Source organism: Chiloscyllium plagiosum, unplaced genomic scaffold (genome assembly GCF_037043375.1).
Source record: "Chiloscyllium plagiosum isolate Xiang-an unplaced genomic scaffold, Cpla_swu_hap1 HiC_scaffold_1, whole genome shotgun sequence".
NCBI lineage: Eukaryota > Metazoa > Chordata > Chondrichthyes > Orectolobiformes > Hemiscylliidae > Chiloscyllium > Chiloscyllium plagiosum.
Window position 1 is genome coordinate 16,593,305 of NW_028270139.1, and position 19,170 is coordinate 16,612,474.

General features: G+C 41.8%; 1 long non-coding RNA gene across 1 annotated transcript in view; it reads right to left on the reverse strand.

Annotated features, from left to right (window-relative positions):
• Nucleotides 1-18,660, reverse strand: part of LOC148152079 (uncharacterized) — a 75,030-nt gene extending 56,370 nt beyond the window's left edge. The window contains exon 1 of the long non-coding RNA XR_015757225.1: nucleotides 18,593-18,660. This is a non-coding gene — a long non-coding RNA (uncharacterized LOC148152079). The remainder of the gene's footprint in view (nucleotides 1-18,592) is intronic.
• Between the last annotated feature and the right edge of the window lie 510 nt (nucleotides 18,661-19,170).

Here is a 19,170-nt window from a genome sequence, read left to right on the forward strand (position 1 = left end):
AGATCTGCAATTTATGGAGGCATCTGTGGATTATGTACTTCCATTGCTTTCCTAAAATTATAGATTGCCAGCCTAGAACGTAAGACTTGAGGTGGGATCACCACAAGATGGACATGTGCTGTGGTTATTCACTCTTAGCCCAAGTTATGTTCAAGAGACAGCCAGGTTCATAATTTAAAAATTACTTTTTACTCAAAAACCTGTAGAATGATTTTCGTCTGACTGGAAATCAATTGGTGGAAGACGATCTCTGATATTCCACATGGCCGATCCTTTACACAGCCTCAGAATCATCACATGAGTGAGTTATGAATGTAGACAGCACTTACAATTAGGAGGAACAAACACACAGAATGCTGGAGAAACTCGGCAGGTCAAGCAGCATCCCGTAATGGTTAACATTTCGAGTCTGGTTTGACTTTTCTTCAGCGAGAGTTGGCTTGAAGACCTTTGGCTCTGAGGCGATGCTCAGGGAGGGGGAGAGTTACCTGGACACAGTAGTTTGGGAGGCAGTCACATTCCTTAAATTAATTCCGTCAAGCTTGATCTGTGGTCAGGTTTAGAAGAAGAGCCTTACAAGATTTGAAATGTTAAATCTGTTTCCCTCTGTGGATGCTGCAGGACCTGCTGCGTTTCTCCAGCCTTCTCTGGGTTTGTTTCAGATTTCCAGCATCTGCAATATTTTGCTTTTATTCTTTGAATTAGGAGATTGTCTGCTGTTCTGGGAGGAATGTGCAGCAAGTCGGTGTTACTTGGGAAGCAGACTGGAAGGGCAGACCTGTGTGAGAAGGCCAGTAGTAGACGGAGATGAAATAAAAACAATTGTAGAGAGTTCCTTCCATCTGTTTAGATCTATCAGAAGCTAAGGGCCACAATGTGAAAGCACAGATATCATTGGTGGGCATTTGGCACTGTCTTTTGAATTGCCTTTGGTTAAAATCAAGACCTCATTACAGCTAAAGAAAACAGTTAATAAATTTAGTTTTTAAAAATATTTAGCATCCAAATTAATAAAGTAGATTAGATATGGCTGAGCAGGTGGTATGGTGCAACTGTAGTCTGTGGGTGCGGTGGATAGCAGTGGAATTTATGTTGACAACATCTGCAGTTGAGAGTGCTGGAAAAGCACAGCAGGTCAGACAGCATCCGAGGAGCAGGAGAATCGTTGTTTCGGGCATAAGCCCTTCATCACGCAAAATGTCGATTTTCCTGCTCCTCGGTTGCTGCCTAACCGGCTGTGCTTTTCCAGCATGACACTCTCGACTCTGATCTCCAGCATCTGCAGTCCTCACTTGCTACTACCTGACAACATCTTCAGCAAATATTGGCTACTTGAAGAGCGTTAGTTCAGAGGTGATGAGCTGGAGTCCAAGCTGCCTACATTGCAACACATCAGGGATGGCAGAGTTACCTGGACATAGTACTGCAGGAGACAGTCACACTCTTCAATGAATTATAAGATTTGAGCCATGGTTAATATTTGACAATGAGTGAAGCTGGTATTGGTATTGTGAATTTTGCTTTGGAGGAATAATATTTAGTGCCTTTGTTTGAGAGATATAATATTTCTGCACCTCATGTGGACAAGGCCACAGACTGCAGGGAGGATGAGGTAACTGACCAAAGCACCAAGGTGCAGAGCATCATTTAAACGGAGAGAGGGGTGAAAAGAGAAACTTAATAGTAATGGGGGATTGAATAATTAGAGGAATAGATACATCCCATGCCCTGTGCGTTTTGGATGAAACAAGCAATTTATCATAAAATGGTGGATCCATGGCTTTTGGTTTTTCTGATAAGCCAGTTGCTACTTGTGTGGCAACTGGTATATAGGATAGGGATAGGAAAATTTCAATCATCTGTTAAATATGCTGATGTAGAATGGGAAAAGTATTGGATGGGATTGATTTGGAGATGCCAGTGTTGGACTGGGGTGCACAAAGTTAAAAATCACACAACACCAGGTTATAGTCCAACAGGTTTAATTGGAAGCTCACTAGATCTCGGAGCGACACTCCTTCATCACGATCACCTGATGAAGGAGCGTCCCTCCGAAAGCTAGTGAGCTTCCAATTAAACCTGTTGGACTATAACCTGGTGTTGTGTGATTTTTAACTTTGGATGGGATTGGGCAGGGGGAAAAGAGGGAACTAAGAGTAAGCAATCCTGCCTTATGAGAAACAGTTACAAAAAGGGGGCATGATTCTGTGAGAGGAATTAAAAATAAAATTAATGTTTCCTTACTCAGGAAATCTTCAGTTAATTGTCTGAAGATCTTCGGTCTCTCAGGAAATTCTTATTTCCACTTTTAACAGCTGACCTTGCTGCGCCTGCACCTGATCCAAATGTATGCAACTTACTGTAAGAGCAAATTACTGCAGATGCTGGAATCTGTACTGAAAACAAAAAATGCTGGAGATCACAGCGGGTCAGGCAGTAGCCATGGAGAGAGAGCAGAGTCATCTAGACTCGAAACATTAGCCTGCTCTCTCCATGGCTACTGCCTGACCCGCTGTGATCTCCAGCATTTTTTTGTTTTCAGTATGTAACCTAGCCTATGGGCATTAGTAGGATCAATCCATGAAAATGTCACAATGTGATGATAACATTGCAAACTGGTTTCAGAAGTGTGAGGAAATTCAGATGAAACTAAATGTGCACAAGCATCGAAAAGATTCCACTTGTGTTCCATTGCTGGGAACATTTTCCATCATGTTCCAATGCTGGCGATGTACCAGGAACAGTAAGGAAATTTATTCTTGCACAATTTCACATGTTTGAGAGGGTTAGAAGAGAGGGGACACAGACGTAAGTTGAAATATAACTGATTAGGACAGAAAGTAGCAGAAACAATTTTTACACAGAAGGTTGTTAGGCTATGAAATATATTATCAAGTTAGAAAATGAAGTAGAGATCATATCAACAATAGCTTGGCTACTTTGTTGAAGAAAATACTAAAGAGATGATGGGTCAGAACAGATTCTTGTGATTAGAATGATAGATTCTACAGAGAAGAAACACAAACATGAATTGAATCAACAGTTTACATTTTATAATTTCTATGTAGTTCTATGTTTTCATTAGTTTGGGGCAGGGTGGACATTATCCTCATTTTCTATCTTTTCATATGTACACTGTCACAATCTGCAAACAAATACTTTAGCTTGCCAGTGCTTTACAGGAGGTGACAGTTTTGAGCAGTGTTTAGATTAGATTAGATTAGATTAGATTAGTGTGGAAACAGGCCCTTCGGCCCAACAAGTCCACACCGACCCGCCGAAGCGAAACCCACCCATACCCCTACATTTACCCCTTACCTAACACTACGGTCAATTTAGCATGGCCAATTCACCTGACCCTGCACATCTTTGTGACTGTGGGAGGAAACCGGAGCACCCAGAGGAAACCCACGCAGACACGGGGAGAACGTGCAAACTCCACACAGTCAGTCGCCTGAGGCGGGAATTGAACCCGGGTCTCTGGCGCTGTGAGGCAGCAATGCTAACCACTGTGCCACCGTGCACGGTGCCCACGGTGGCACAGTATATGTATATACTGTGTATATATGTATGTACTGCCCACTATATGTATATAGTATAGCTGCAACAAATTCAATACTAACCAGCAGATGATTTACCTGCCAAAAGCAATGGAGTTTTACTTGCTGCTTCACTTGAGGAGCTCTCTCATTGGACTCTGCAAATGAGTTATTTATTGTTTGCTACTTAACTGAGGTGAGTCCTGTGTGGACTTGATTCTGGCTTGCAATTAAAATGTGTTTTCCCCAGAAAGACATGTTCCTTTTAAAAAAAAAGAGAACCATGAATTGATGCCAGTATTGTACAAAAAAAAAGGAATTTTAAAGATTTTGAATTACGTCAGCAGCAAGAAATTCACTTTAAAAGATTTAATATTCAATCCTTCAATCTTGCACTGCAAGAATTTATGTAATTAGAAAAGGGGGCGACACAGTATTGTATAAGGGTGCAATCTGTAAAGACTATGGCAGCAGAACACAGTTTTTTCATATGTTTGATGCAATTTCATAAGCCTGAGAAGTCGAGAGTTTTTGTTAATTCTGAGAATGCTTGCTTGGATGACATCAATACTGTGACATATATTCTCCTGACAGTCTTTTTTGTGCAGGATCACTATTAACTGAGCTGACTTACAAAACGTTGTTGTGAAATGTTAGATCTTTTTACTTCCTGCTTGAGATCATGAAAGTCTGAGGTGCTTAGAAACTGAGCTACCACATACCTGGCATATCCAGCATTATGAGCATTGATAAAAATATTTTCTCAAATGAGATTCAAGGCAGCTGGACCACAGTGACACCATGGTGATTTTTCTCATACAACCTTCTACTCTTCATCTTATTAATGACGCAGCCAGTCTCTTTGTTCCCTTTGGAATTCTGTGGAGTGAGAGAGGGAACTGGACAGTACTGTTGGAAATTTGCAATGTTAATGCCACATTCAAATCCCAGCTACACCCCATATCAGACATTGCAAGCCAAGAACTGACCTTCGTGCTGTGTTTTGCCATCATTACAACTAAGGAAATGGCTCTGAAAGAGAACTTACCCTTCGGTTCGCAGATCTGAAGGTGGATGGAGTGGTGGAAAGAAAGACAGTCACTTGCCCTGCTGAGTGGAAAAGGAGATCACACTACCGCACACAGCCAGTCTGAATCAAGATAGTGACCTGGGTCAGTGCAGTGCCCTGGTTGAACTGTAATGCCTAGCAATGCAGGAAGAAGGTGAATGATATGTCCCCTGCAAAGATATATTCTGCCATCTTCTCTTTGCTACCCGTACCCACAGGGTCAGCACTCCCTTGAACTCTGCTAATTCACACCTCTCACGAAGGTTCATGGACTATAACTTTCACTATTGTATACATTATGTCCACTCAATGGCTTTCATCCACCTCAGTCTCTCAAACTTCCAACCCTTCCTGCCCTCCGCACTTCCTGCTCTGACATTGGAATGATCTATCATTATTCCTTTGCCCCGCATCACCATTAATTGTTCTTCCATCCACTTCAATCATACTCAAACCCTCCCTTTGTCTCATCATAAGTTGAAAGGGTGAGAGGGTGAAAACCAGCATGGGGTTGTGGGCATCAAGCTCCATATGAGGAGAAGGTGCTCGATTTGGCTGGCGCAGATCAGGATCACTCACAACAGGTCACAGGGGCCTCAATGGGTAACCAACCTGATCAGCTTCATTGTTCTGTGCTGCTTTCCCATTAACATCAGCTCCAACTCATTCTTAACCTGCTCAAGCCTTTAGCCCTTTTATGCCGAATAATTCCCCCTCCTCTTATAGAGGCACTAGCAACACCCTGTGAACCTCTGCTTTGAAGTGGCCAATGGCAGAGACTCTCAGTTCTACCTTCATCTCTGAGGAAGTAAGAGCTATCCACCAGCTCAGAGACTTTCACCTCGCTGGTTTCTCTGTCTCTAGGTTAGACTCTTGAATACAATCTGATGAGCACCTCGCTGACACATTGCTGCAAAACGAAGAAGAAGGACTACCCCAGGTCTCTGATTGTCAGAGGACTGCCAGGGACCAGGCAACCATTCAGCTCCAGGAAGAAAATGATCCCACAGCCTCACACTTTGTTAAAATATTCAGGCAAGCACATGAACAGCTGACAGGCTTTTCAGAAGTCAGCAAACTGTACTGGTGAAGGGAGGAGTCCACCAATGTTATGAATGTGATGCTGGTTCTGACACGTATGCATCTATCTACCTCTATGAATGCAGGGCACGAGCTGCTCCCTGGATTCCCAGTACGCTCTGTGCCTGCTGGGGATGTGCAGAGACCCGCACTCCATTGTTCTAACCGTTGGTGTTCAGCATCAGGGACAAGGTGAGAGGGGGAATGAAGGAGCTTGACTTCACTCGAGGTGCTCTTTGCTCTCAGGAAGTAAGAGCAATGCCAGGGGGCACCCAGCAGGAGGAGAAACCATACACAGGACCCCCAAAGCACCTCCACCTTCCTACCAGAGATGCCAATGTTTGTAGAATGTGTGGTTGAGTCGGGTAAGCTTCCATCAAGAGTGGGTGCTCTAAATGAAGCTGAGGCGTCGAGGCCCTCATGGCTCTGGAGACAGCCAGCCAAGTCTTCTAGGTCAACGGAGCCAAAGGCAGAGCAGACTCAGTTCAGGCTATGAGGCTGATGGCAGTAGATGAGGCTGTAAGTCATTCACAAGGACACAAAGTTAAAATATCGCCATTTTGAGTCAAACCCAACTCTGCAATAAAGAGAGAAAATGGCTGTCCATTCATGTAGAATGGGCAGTGTGTGCTACTGTTTTTTTCTCTTCGGGGATGGAATATAATCCTTATGTTTGTTTGGTCTTCATTTTTCAGGAGTAGTATTTAAAGTATGGGCTGGTTGTGCTCGCACAGTATTTCAATCCTGGCTGGTTTCATTGCAGAGATCAGCGTGGTCTATCCCTCAGCAAAGTCAAGCTAGATTTTTAAAACATCCTGGTTCACAGTACAGAAAAGATGCTATGACCATAGTCTGCCTGAGTGAACATTTGGACAGGTAATGGTGGCTATGACAACTGACATCAATGGATGTAAAATACAAATTCTGAAGGAAATGCAGTCTTTACAGTACTGATGGAGTGGTCACAATGATGTAACCATGTCAGGGAGATTTAAATGCCACTAACAAAGAGGCAGAGGCTCTTGTAGCTTTCCTCTCGGCCTTGATTTTTCTTCATGCAGCACAGGAACAAGGGGAAAAGAAAACTATGTAAAATCTGCTGTTTGGAATCAGGATTACATTGGATTGTGTCAAGATGTTGCACTGAAATAGCCCACTTGACCTAACTATTTACGATGTTGCTTATATTCTCCTTATTTTATCTGAATCCATCATTTCAACATATATTCCCTTTTCTCTCAAATACTTGCCTCGTTCCACTTTAATTGCATTAAACTATTCACTTCAACCACCTTTGTGGCAACGAATCACATATATTTATCAGTTTCTTTTTGGTGATCTGAAAAAGAAATCCCAATTGAAAGTTTTGGAAACTTGTTTCTACTGAAGGCCTTGGGTTATGCCATTTTCCACGAGAGGAAACGTTCTCCCTCTGTTCTCACTATTGTGATGATCCTGTTCCTTTCACAAAATTATGTTATCCCTGTTTTTTTTCAAAAGGGGTTGTAAAGACGGAGGCTCCAATGTGTCTGGAAATATCTACTTGAAAAGGCTCAAGTCTTTTTTTAAAACACTTGCACAATGAAAGGGGAGTGGCCAGTTCTCCCAGTTCAGGAGTTTGGTTTGGTTTAGTTTTAGCAAGCAGAATGTTTTGAAGCTGCTGGCCAAGGTTTTAGCTGCTAGACTCAAGGCAACAGCTCCACACGGATCCTCTCTCTCTCGCTGCAATCTCTCTCCTGTAAGAACCTGTTTGAATTTACCTTTTTTTTCCCAAGGAGTGTTTATTGGATGTTGTAGGTGTTTGCAACTGCATCATTAAGTTGTGATAGAGTCAGTTGGGTTTTCAAATAGATTAAGTTATTCTAAATTCAGTTTTCTTTTGTTTGTGTTTCATTCAGTAGCCTGTAAATAAATTCTGTTTTGTTTAAAACGAAGTGGTTGGGGCAGCTGCATCACTCCTGGAATATCTACTTTACACTTGCTTAAAACAACTAGAAAAGTTAGGGTCTGAGCTACCTTCTTGAAATGTTTGAGGGGTCTGGCCTGGTCCATAACACTAGCTCAACCCCACATAACTCTAAAGATTTCTAACCCATCAGACATTTTTTCCATACAGAAAAGATCCAGACTATCGATCTTTTCCAGGCATATATGCACTGTTCTGGACTAGTTCCACCCTATTGCATGGGTTTCCAATGGGTGCTCTGGTTTCCTCTCACAGTCCAAAGATGTGCAGGTCAGGTGGATTGGCCAGGCTTAATTGTCCATACTGTCCGGGAAGGTGCAGGCTAGGTGATGTAGACATGGGAAATGCAGGATTAAATAGGTAGGGTACGGGGATGGTCTGGGTGGGATGCTCTTTGGAGGCTTGGTATGGGCTTGATGGGCTGAATGGCCTGCTTTCACACTGTCGGGATTCTAGTAGACCCTCTCCTCACCCTCTCCATTGCCTCAACATCCTTTTGAATTCCATACGACTATTAGAACTACATGCGGAACCTTGTAAGAGGGGATTTCGATGGATAAATGTGAATAAAATTGTTCACAAAGTGGAGGGTAAATACCAGCAGAGACTGACTGAGCCTCATTCCAGTTTGTAGCTTTAATGTATTTTTATGTATTTCCAGAATCTTTTTGATTAAAGGACATAATTACATCATCAAATTTTAGCTGCAAAAGTTGCCATCAGAATTTTTTTTTAGTCTCGTGACTCGCTAAAGAAAGCCTTTAGAATGCAGGTGCAGGTGTTCAGTTGTAGCCAGCAATGGAACAGTGCAGCTAAGGCCGAAGGATTCTGCCAAAGCAAGATGATTCATCCTGAACCAATAGTAAAATCATGCCAATACTGGAGGCATGTTAATAAAACTTCATGTTAATAAAAGAAGACGTGCTGAAGAAATGTAGGAGGTCTGGCAACTTCTGTGGAGAGAGAAGCAGAGTTAGCATTTCAGGTTCATCTACTGTTCCACTTTCAGGCATGATTTTACTATTGGTTCAGGATGAATCATCTTGCTTTGGCAGAATCCTTCGGCCTTAGCTGCCCTGTTCCATTGCTGGCTGCACCTGCATTCTAAAGGCTTTCTTTAGCGAGTCACTAGATTAAAAAAAAATTCTGATGGCACCTTTTGCAGCTAAAATTTGATCTCCTTTCCTCCTTTTACTTTGCAGCACATGACCCAATTTGTCTGAGGATATGGGCCCTTCAAATCTTTTGTGTGGCTATGTGTTTGCAGTAAATTAGAAGGATGTGTTTATAGGGATATAGGCCAAGTGCTGGCAATTGGGACTAGATTAATTTAGGATATCTGGTCGGCATGGACAAGTCGGACCGAAGGGTCTGTTTCTGTGCTGTATATCTCTATGATGCCATGACTCGGTTTTGTGTGACCTGTGATATATTGTTATATTATTTATAAATAAACAGGAAGGAATTGTTATGAGAATATGCTCTTAGGGTGCATTTTTCTGCTGCACTCCGATCATGTGTCAGATAACAGTGTATCTATCCAGCAACTACATGAGAGAGCAGCAGGAAATGCATTCAGTAAAACACCAGCATTTTGAGTTTAAAAGTGTGACTATCTTAGATTCCTGAAAACAAGAAAACATAACAGCCCACATGGAAACTTATACATTACTGAGTTGCTGCACAGCTGAAATGCCAGCCATTCTATTTTGGTCAGTTGACCAAGATCAGATTACTTGGAAAAGTGTGGACTAAAGTCCAGGTCAAAATGTGGTACGTTATCTGTCAGATTTGAAATTATTTGAATTTGGGGCAGCATGGTGGCTCAATGGTTAGCACTACTGCCTCACAATGCCAGGGACCCTGTGAGGTTTTCCTCCCATAGTCCAAAGATCTGCAGGTTGGGGAGATTAGCATGCTAAATTGCCCAAGGTGTCCAGCGATGTGTGGGCTAGGTCGATTAGACATTGTAAATGTTGGGTTATAGGGTTGAGAGGGTTATGGTGGGTCTGGGTGGGATGCTGTTTGGAAGGTTGGTTTGGACTTAATGGGCTGAATGGCCTGCTTCCACATTGTAGGGATTCTATGATTATGTTGGTTCTTCCAACGCTGGTACTTTGTTAGAAAAATAACATAAAATTTTTGCAAGGTTTGTGAAGGTTTGTAGCTTAGATTGAGATTTAGGGTGTAGGTTTGCTCGCTGAGCTGTAGGTTTGATATCCAGACGTTTCATTACCTGGCTAGGTAACATCATCAGTGGCGACCTCCAAGTGACGCGAAGCTGTTGTCTCCTGCTTTCGATTTATATCTTTCTCCTGGATGGGGTTCCTGGGGTTTGTGGTGATGTCATTTCCTGTTCGTTTTCTGAGGGGTTGATAGATGGCATCTAGATCTATGTGCTTGTTTATGGCGTTGTGGTTGGAGTGCCAGGCCTCTTGGAATTCTCTGGCATGTCTTTGCTTAGCCTGTCCCAGGATAGATGTGTTGTCACCACAAACTCCAGGAATCCCATCCAGGAGAAAGATATAAATAGAAAGCAGGAGACAACAGCTTCGCTTCACATGGAGGTCGCCACTGATGATGTTACCTAGTCAGGTAATGAAACGTCTGGATATCAAACCTACAGCTCAGCGAGCAAACCTACACCCATAACATAAAATACATAATGTAGTAAAGAAGGATAAGTAATTAATAGAATCAATTATCCAGGTTAAGATGTGCAGTGATCATTTGGCTTTGTTGAGCTGCTTTGCTTGTTTTTTTGAATATATTGTTGAACAGCTTTTGCATATGTAGTAAAGATCCACATAAAATAATTGGTTTATCCTTCAGTGGGGCAAGCTCACCTGAAATGTAATACATAAGCATGCATTTGTATCTTGTTGTTTAGCACATACAAAATTATGTTTGACAACTTTGACATATATCAAAACATGTAGAGAAGGCCACAAAGAAATCCTACAATGCAGATTCATTCTTTGTAATCTTGCGTCTTTTCCTAACAGGATTGTACGTTAGAACTTCAGATTTTCTACCTCAATAATCAACCTCCCAGGGCTTTGCACAGGGGGATTAACACTAAGCATGGACTTTGGCTAAGGGAAGGTGAAACATAATTGAACGAAAGTTGAGATCTGCACAGAAACAGACCATTTAGCACAAAATCTATTTTACTTGATCTAAACCTCTTTCACTTTACCTCATCCTACCCCTATGGTTCTAACTCTTTCTTGTTCATGTACTTATTTGGCATTTCTTTATTAAAAAGCTAAAAGAAGAATCTTAGAGCTGTACTTTTCAAAAAGAAATTGGCCAATTCTGACTTATATTATTCAGCTTGTCAGAGTTACCTTGACACAGAATTGTTACTTGGAAAAGGAAAAAGTTTTGGAATAAGCAATTTCATAAATAAATGAAATACATTTGGCTATGTATGAAATATATATATGTATGCATTTTACTGATATATAAATCAGAGTTGAAGCTTTTTAATAATTTGGTAACACAGATGACACAGTTTATTTCAGGATAGATTTTACAGATACTAACTGGATAAAAAAGTAGACGGGAAAGCAATCTTTTTCCTATCTCTTTCTCTATTTCCATAAAGTCTCTCTGTTATGGCAGTTAGTTTATTTACCACCCTCTCTGTGAACATTCAACATTGGTCTTCATAGATTTGCTGAAGTTGAAAGTATTGTCTTTCGTTTTCTGTTTGCTACGCACCAGACCAAACCCCTTCAAAATATATCAAGGAGATATTTTATTTTATTTACAGACATGTGTAAGGCGCTGTATTCCAGATGTGATTCGATTGGTCCACCACAAGGCTTTAAGCAAAACACACTTTATTCTTAAAAATACAGTTAAAATTCAAACAGAATAAAAAAGGAATTGGCATAACTTTGACTCTACTGAAATACTAATCTGCAACCGTTCCAATTTTGCAGCATCCCATAAATAACCCTTGGCAAAGGTAAATTCAGCAAAACAGACTGTCTACATGTGCCAGCTCCCTTCCCATCCAGGAGAAAGGAATACTGAAACACTCTCACCACAGAGAGAGAACTCTAGCTTTTTACTGCAGCAGAGAGATGGAGAGAGAAAGAGAGCTGTATTTATCAGCTTTAACAGCCAACTCCAAACCCCAAGTGAAAGCACAACTAAAACCTTAGGTCTGTTTGAGCCTGATTCCACCCACTCATGTTTATTTTGTCTAATTAAAATAAAAACTTTGGGAGCTCAAAGCTGTTTACCCACTGCTTCTGAAGCAGACATTTCAGCATCACTGTGGCAACACCTCTCTGCATTGGAGACAGCACAGAATAAAGCTCTCTTAAAGGCTCAGTACTGGTGCGTGTTGACACATTCATGAATCTTTTGCCAATCTGCTTCTGACTGACCTCTTGTCATCCATTTACTTTTGAGCATCATGTGAGGATGTTTTCAAACCTCGACCCATAAATATTCAAAAACGTTTGGAATGCTCAATGATAGCCGTTATAGCATTTCAAAAACTTTTAATTGTTGTGGACTCCATTATATTCTGATGGAAAAATATGATTTACAAGCAATGATGTTGACTGCTTAATATTAAACTTAATATTTAAATGGTAGACACATAAACATAATTTTACTTCTTATTTCTTCATATTAGAGATCAGGCTGAATAATTTTACAATATGTTTAAGACAACACATCTTTCTGACCACCAAAATCTTGTTTTTGCATATATTTGGCACTTAAGTTAATACCCACTGTAGACAAGGCACATTATACTTAAATCAATTGTCAACCTCAGTGTTTCACCCACAAATGAATATTTTACTTCCTGGTCTCTTAGAACAGGATGCAAGGGTTCAAGCAGACAATGTGGGCCGTGTTATCATGAATATGTGCAGGCGTTTAAAAGACTTTCTCGCATAGAGGAATCTCTACCTGGTGAACAATGAAGAGAAATTAACCTTCCAATAAAATGAGTGGAGTATGAAGCTGATTTTGAGCTAAAATTGGAGCATTTGCTAGCTCATCAAATAGTTGCGCTGCGGAGAGGGAATTCAGAGTTGACACAAGAATGGAAGAAGAAGAATCTGCTCTGAAGAAGCAAAGTCAAATTAACCCAGGGACCAGTCACCGTCCTGACCTTACAAAACAAAATCAAATAGAAGAACAGCCCAACATATCTGTGACAACCATGATGCCATTCTAATGTAAACCCATCGGCCAGCGCATTTTCCATATCCCCTATTCCCTGCCTGTGCCTGTCTAAATGGCTCTTGAACCTTGTTACTGTATCTGCTCCTACCACTTCCCCTGACCGCATGTTCCAGGCACCTACTACCCTCTGTGTAAAAACCTTGCCTCACACATTTCCTTTAAACATCCCCTCCACCACCTTAAATCTTTGCCCCCGAGTATTCGACATTACTATACTGGGAAAAAGACTCCGACTACACACCCTATTCATGCCCCTTATAACTTTATATACATCTATCTAGCGAAAATAATCCAAGTCTGTCAAACTTCTCCTCAGAGCTAATACATTGTATTCCAGGCGATCTCCTGGATAACCTCTTTTGCACCTTTTCCTAAACCTCCACATTCTTCCCACACAGCAGCGATCGGAATTACGCACAATCCTCCATAAATGTGACCAAACTAAAACTTTAGACAGCTGCAACATGACTTGCCAACATTTACACTCCCTGACAAATGAAGACAAGGATGCTTTTCACTGAATATTGGCATATGTGATAATAATAAATCAAATCAAATAGATCATGTCTTCTGGCTCTCCTTTGTCTAACTTGTTCACTTCCTCTTCAAAGAATTCTATCAGATTGTCAGGTATGACCTCCCCTTGACAAAGCCATGCTGACTCAACCCTACTTTACCATGCAATTCCAAATATTCTGCAGTCTGATCCTTAACAATTGACTTTAAAATCTTACCAACGACTGAGGTTAGGCTAATTGGCCTGGAGCTTCCTGTCTTCTACCATCCTCCCTTCTTAAACAGGAGTGTTACATTAACCATTTCCAGTCCTCTGAGACCTTCCAGATTACTGAAAGATCACCAGCCTCTACAATCTCCTCAGCTATGGACAGCATGGTGGCACAGTGGTTAGCACTGCTGCGTCACAGCGTCAAAGACCCGGGTTCAATTCCCGCCTCAGGTGACTGTCTGTGTGGAATTTGTACATTCTCCCCGTGTCTAGGTGGGTTTCCTCCGGATGCTCCGGTTTCCTCCCACAGTCCAAAAATGTGCAGATTAGGTGAATTGGCCATGCTAAATTGCTTGTAGTGTTAGGTGAAGGGGTAACTGTAGGGGAATGGGTCTGGGTGGGTTGGTCTTCGGAAGGTCAGTGTGGACTTGTTGGGCTGAAGGGCCTGTTTCCACACTGTAAGTAATCTAAAATCTAATCCCTTTCACAACTCTGAGGTGTAGTCCATCTGGTCTGGATTTATCCACCCGCAGATCTTTCCCCAGCACCTTCTCCTTAATAATGACTTCTGCTGTCACCTCTGACCTTCAGCTCTCTTGAAGTTCTGTATGCTGCTGCTGATTCAACCTTGAAAACTAATGCTAAGTACTTTTCAGTTCCCCTGCCATTACTACTTCGCTAGCTTAATGTTACAGTGGTCCAATGTCCACTCTTGCCTCTCTATTACTTTTTACATAGCTAAAATACACTAGCAATCTTCTTTTATATTTCAGGTAGACAATCCTTTACCTGAAACCCTCAGGACCAGCTGTCTTTCAGATTTTGGAATTTTTAGGATAAAGGATTAAATAGCGTTTTCATAGAAAAGTACAAAAATAATTACTGAACAGCAAACCCACCTGTGATTACTGCGAGCACTGAGGCAGAATTGCAGCCTGCCAGTGCTGAGCCACGCTGCTACGTCATGTCTGAGTGACGTGGGTCAAGTGGATGTGGAGCTGGGTTAACCGCTTGCATGCCAAACAACCTTGTTATGGAGAAAAAAATATCAGGGAAATATCTTCAGATTTCTGAGCATTTTGTATTTCAGAAGTGTGGATAAAGGATTGTCTACCTGTAATAGCTAGCTTACTGTCGTATTTCATCTGCTCCCCCTTTATTGCTTTTTCAGTTGTCCTCTGCTGGTTTTTAAAGGGTTCCCAATCCCCTGGCTTCACACTAATCTTCACCACAAAAGCTTTTGCTTTTGCTTTTGTACTGTCCCTGACCTCCCCTGTCAGCCATAGTTGCCTTGTCCTCTAGTTTGGGATGAATTTCTGCTGTGCCTACCAAATTACACCAGAATCTTCAACCATTCCTACTCTACCATCTTCACTGCTAGACTTTCTCTCAAACTGCAGGGTGAATTCTATTATATTATGGTCACTGTCCTCTTGGGGTTCTTTCACCTTAAGTTCACTAATCAAGTCTGCCTCATCACCAAATCTTGAATTGCTTGTTCCCTATTGGGCTCTACCACAAGCTGCTCCAAAAACCATCTCATAGACATTCTTTAAATTCCTTTTCCTAAGATCCAACCTGATTTTCCCAGTCCACTTGCATGTTGAAGTCCCCCATGAATATAGTGTAGTACCTTTCTAACATGCCTTTACTATCTCTTGATTTATCGGCTTTTCTCCCATAACCACTTTTAACTCTACCTCAAGACATGTCTCTGCTTCTTCCCATCAGCCGTGACTGTCCCACTCCCTTTTACTGTCTTTGTGCCTTCCCAACTGATGATACACAATTCCCGTTGAATAAATGTGAATTGCCCTGCAGGCAGCTATTAGGAATTAGATTGATATCTCGGGGTACCATACTGTAAGACGTCCCCCCTCCCCTAGGCAATGCCTACATGTAAGCATGTTAGGGAGTCTGTCTGTGTGTCCACATTAAACAGCACTGCTGATAGCCTTTGGTCTTTGGCTGGAACGCCATTGTGCTAACATGGAATGACACAGTCTGGAAAGGGAAGATGTGGCTAGGATACTGCGAGCGTGCAGGTATGTACTGAGTGAGAGTGCGCGAAGACAACAAGTGAGCAGCCCTGAGATGCAACTGATCTGGAGTCATGTCCCTGTTGCAGTCTTTCAATGCTGATTGCCAGTACACGCTGCAATGTAACTCTGTGCTTTCTGAACATTCTGCTCATGGATTTGAGAGGTGCCATGAACATCCCATAGGGTGGCGATTATTGGATGTCAATGTCGATGGATGAGGGACATATGAAGATGATGGCCAAGGATTGTGCCCTGACATGTAGTTACGTGGTGAGAAAAATAGAAGCTCTTTGCAGGCAATGGAGAGCTGAAGTCTCAGGTACCCACTCTGACTTCCATGTTTTGAATTGGATGTAGGTTTGGTCGTTGAACTGGAATGTTTATTTTTAGACGTTTCATCACCATACTAGGTAATATCTTCAGTGAGCCTCTGGACAAAGCACTGCTGATGATTCTTGCTTTCTATTTATATGTTTGGGTTTCTTTGGGTTGGTGATGTCATTTCTTGTGATTATGTCATTTCCTGTTATTTTTCTCATGGGGTGGTAAATCAGGTCCAAGTCAATGTGTTTGTTGATAGAGTTCCGGTTGGAATGCCATGCTTTTAGGAATTCTTGTGCGTGTCTTTGTTTGGCTTGTCCCAGGATGGATGTGTTGTCCCAGTCAAAGTGGTGTCCTTCCTCATCTGTATGTAAGGATACTAGTGAGAGAGGGTCATGTCATTTTGTGGCTAGTTGATGTTCATGTAACCTGGTGGCTAGTTTTCTACCTGTTTGTCCAATGAAGTGTTTGTTACAGTCCTTGCATGGTATTTTGTAAATGTCATTAGTTTTTCTTGTTGTCTGTATAGGGTCTTTCAAATTCATTAGCTGCTGTTTTAGTGTGTTGGTGGGTTTGTGGGCTACAATGATGCCAAGGGGTCTGAGTAATTTGGCAGTCATTTCCAAGATGTCTTTGATGTAGGGGAGAGTGGCTAGGGTTTCTGGACACAGTTTATCTGCTCGTTTGGGTTTTTGCTGAGAAATTGGCGGACTGTGTTCATTGGGTACCCATTCTTTTTTAATACACTGTACAGGTGATTTTCCTCTGGTCTGCATAGTTCCTCTGTGCTGAAGTGTGTGGTGGCTCGTTGAAATAATGTTCTGATGCAGCTTTGTTTGTGGATGTTGGACCCTATACAGACAACAAGCAAAACTAATGTCATTTACAAAATACCATGCAAGGACTGTAACAAACACTACATTGGACAAATGGACAGAAAACTAGCCACCACAACACATGAAAATCAACTAGCCACAAAACAACAAGACCCTCGCTCACTAGTATCCTTACATACAGATGACGAAGGACACCACTTCAACTGGGACAACACATCCATCCTAGGGCAAGCCAAACAGAGACATACATGAGAATTCCTAGAAGCATGGCATTCCTAACGGAAATCCAACAACAAACACATTGACTTGGCCCCAATTTACCACCCTATAAATAAAATAACAGGAAATGGTATCACCATAGGAAATGACATCATCACAGGAAATGGCATCACCAACCCAAAGAAACTCAAACATATAAATAGAAAGCAGGAATCATCAACCATGCTTCATCTGGAGGCTCACTGATGATGTTACCTAGTATGGTGATGAAAGGTCTGAAAATGAACCTTCCAGCTCAGCGAGCAAACCTACATCCAAAACCTCAACCTGAGCTGCAAATCTTCTCAAAACTCACAATGTTATGAATTCTCAATATCATATTTGTTCATGGCAGGTGGTAGGTTAGGAAGCTGTATATTAATAAGGAGAGACATGCTGTCATTAACAGGCAATACTCCTTCTTAATAGTAGCTCACTGCTGCTTATATTAAAACAGGTAGAAGGCATTCAGGAGCGAGTGGTTACCTCATGCAAAAACCAAGTGAGAAATCAGGAGAGATAGTCTTTCCTTGAACACCTTCAATCTTTTCTACAGTGGATCTAATGAGTGCTCCCTCCCCACCCCTGACCTCTCCAACACGACCCTTCGTTCCTGTCTGCCGGAGCTTCCCCTCTCCACATTACTAAGAAAACACTAGCACTTACCTGGTCTGTACTCTGGGACCTGTTTGAAGTCTCTGGCCTGCAGAGCTGGGCGCCAATCAGGTTGGCTGACAGTCCTTGGAGTTGGGCAAGGGAAGGGCATAAGTTCTATCTTGAGTTAACTAAGACTGCTAATCATTACTGGCGGTCATCATCCGAGAAAGCCCACTCAACAACTTCTAGGCAAGACTTTATTTTGTCATTTCACTTTTAACAATCAATGTATCTAAAAATAAAGGGCAGGATATCAAATGTGTTTTACAGAACATATTTTCATCTTGTTTTTAATGCTTCCCACATTCTTGTTTAGAATGCCTCCCACAAAATGTTTTTTTCCCTGATGGTTAGGATTTCAGGATGAGTGACTGATGCATTTCCAAGATTGACTTCTCCTGATTTAAATCTATTTGATTTAAACTTTCTGAGATTTAGCTTTTAGCATTAAGTTACAATTTTCCCATCGGATTTATGTAACTTATTTCAATTTTTGATTATTTTTCTAGTGGAAAAGTATTACTTTAAATTTTTGGGATTTGATTGTAAAAAATAAATCTACAGGATATAAAACCCTATCGTACAGTGCAAGTCACACCAGAATGTAAGGGCAAGAGATCATTAAGCAATCAAATTTATTTTTTGTTTCGATAAACCACTGGACTTGCACTGAACTGCTTTTATTCCTTTTCATTCCCATTGTTGCTTCAAGTTGTTATATCTCAACTCATCAGTAAATAAGAAATACCTGAATGTTCCAGTAAAGTTAACCCCTTGCATTATCAGAGTTGAGATGTCACTTTTTTTTACAAAACCTTAAGTTAACACTTTGAGTGCGAGCAGCAGCAAAGGTAAGACAGTTTGTTTTAAAATTACTTACCGGTAGCGGGCAGCGGTGTTTTTTTTTCTCTTCACAGAATGAGCGGGAGCAGCAGGGGAAGGTGACGAAGACCATACGGGCAGCCGGGAAGGAAAGCAGTGAGTATAAATACTCACCCTTCGACGCCAACGGTCACTTTGAGTGCGAGCAGGGGGAAGTGACGAAGACCAGAGGGGCAGCCGGGTAGGTTTTTTTCCCTTTAAAAGCACGCAGGAGAAGAACCCGAGGCACTACAGAGGTAGTGTCTCCCACCCGCCCTCCTCCTCTAACCTAAATAATAAGACCCGTTGTGGTAAGTAGGTAAGTGCTGCATTTTGCTTGTTGTATTCTTTAGACCCAGTAGTTTTTTAAAAAAAAGGTTACTTTCAGAGGGATGGCAGTGAAGGCAGTACAATGTTCCTCTTGCAACATTTTTGAGGTGAGGGATGCCATGGACGTCCCTGCTGATTACACTTGCAGGAAGTGCACCCATCTCCAGCTCCTCCAAGACCGTGTTAGGGAACTGGAGCTGGTGTTGGATGAACTTAGGATCAATCGGGAGGCAGAGGGGGTCATAGATCGGAGCTTTAGGGAAGTAG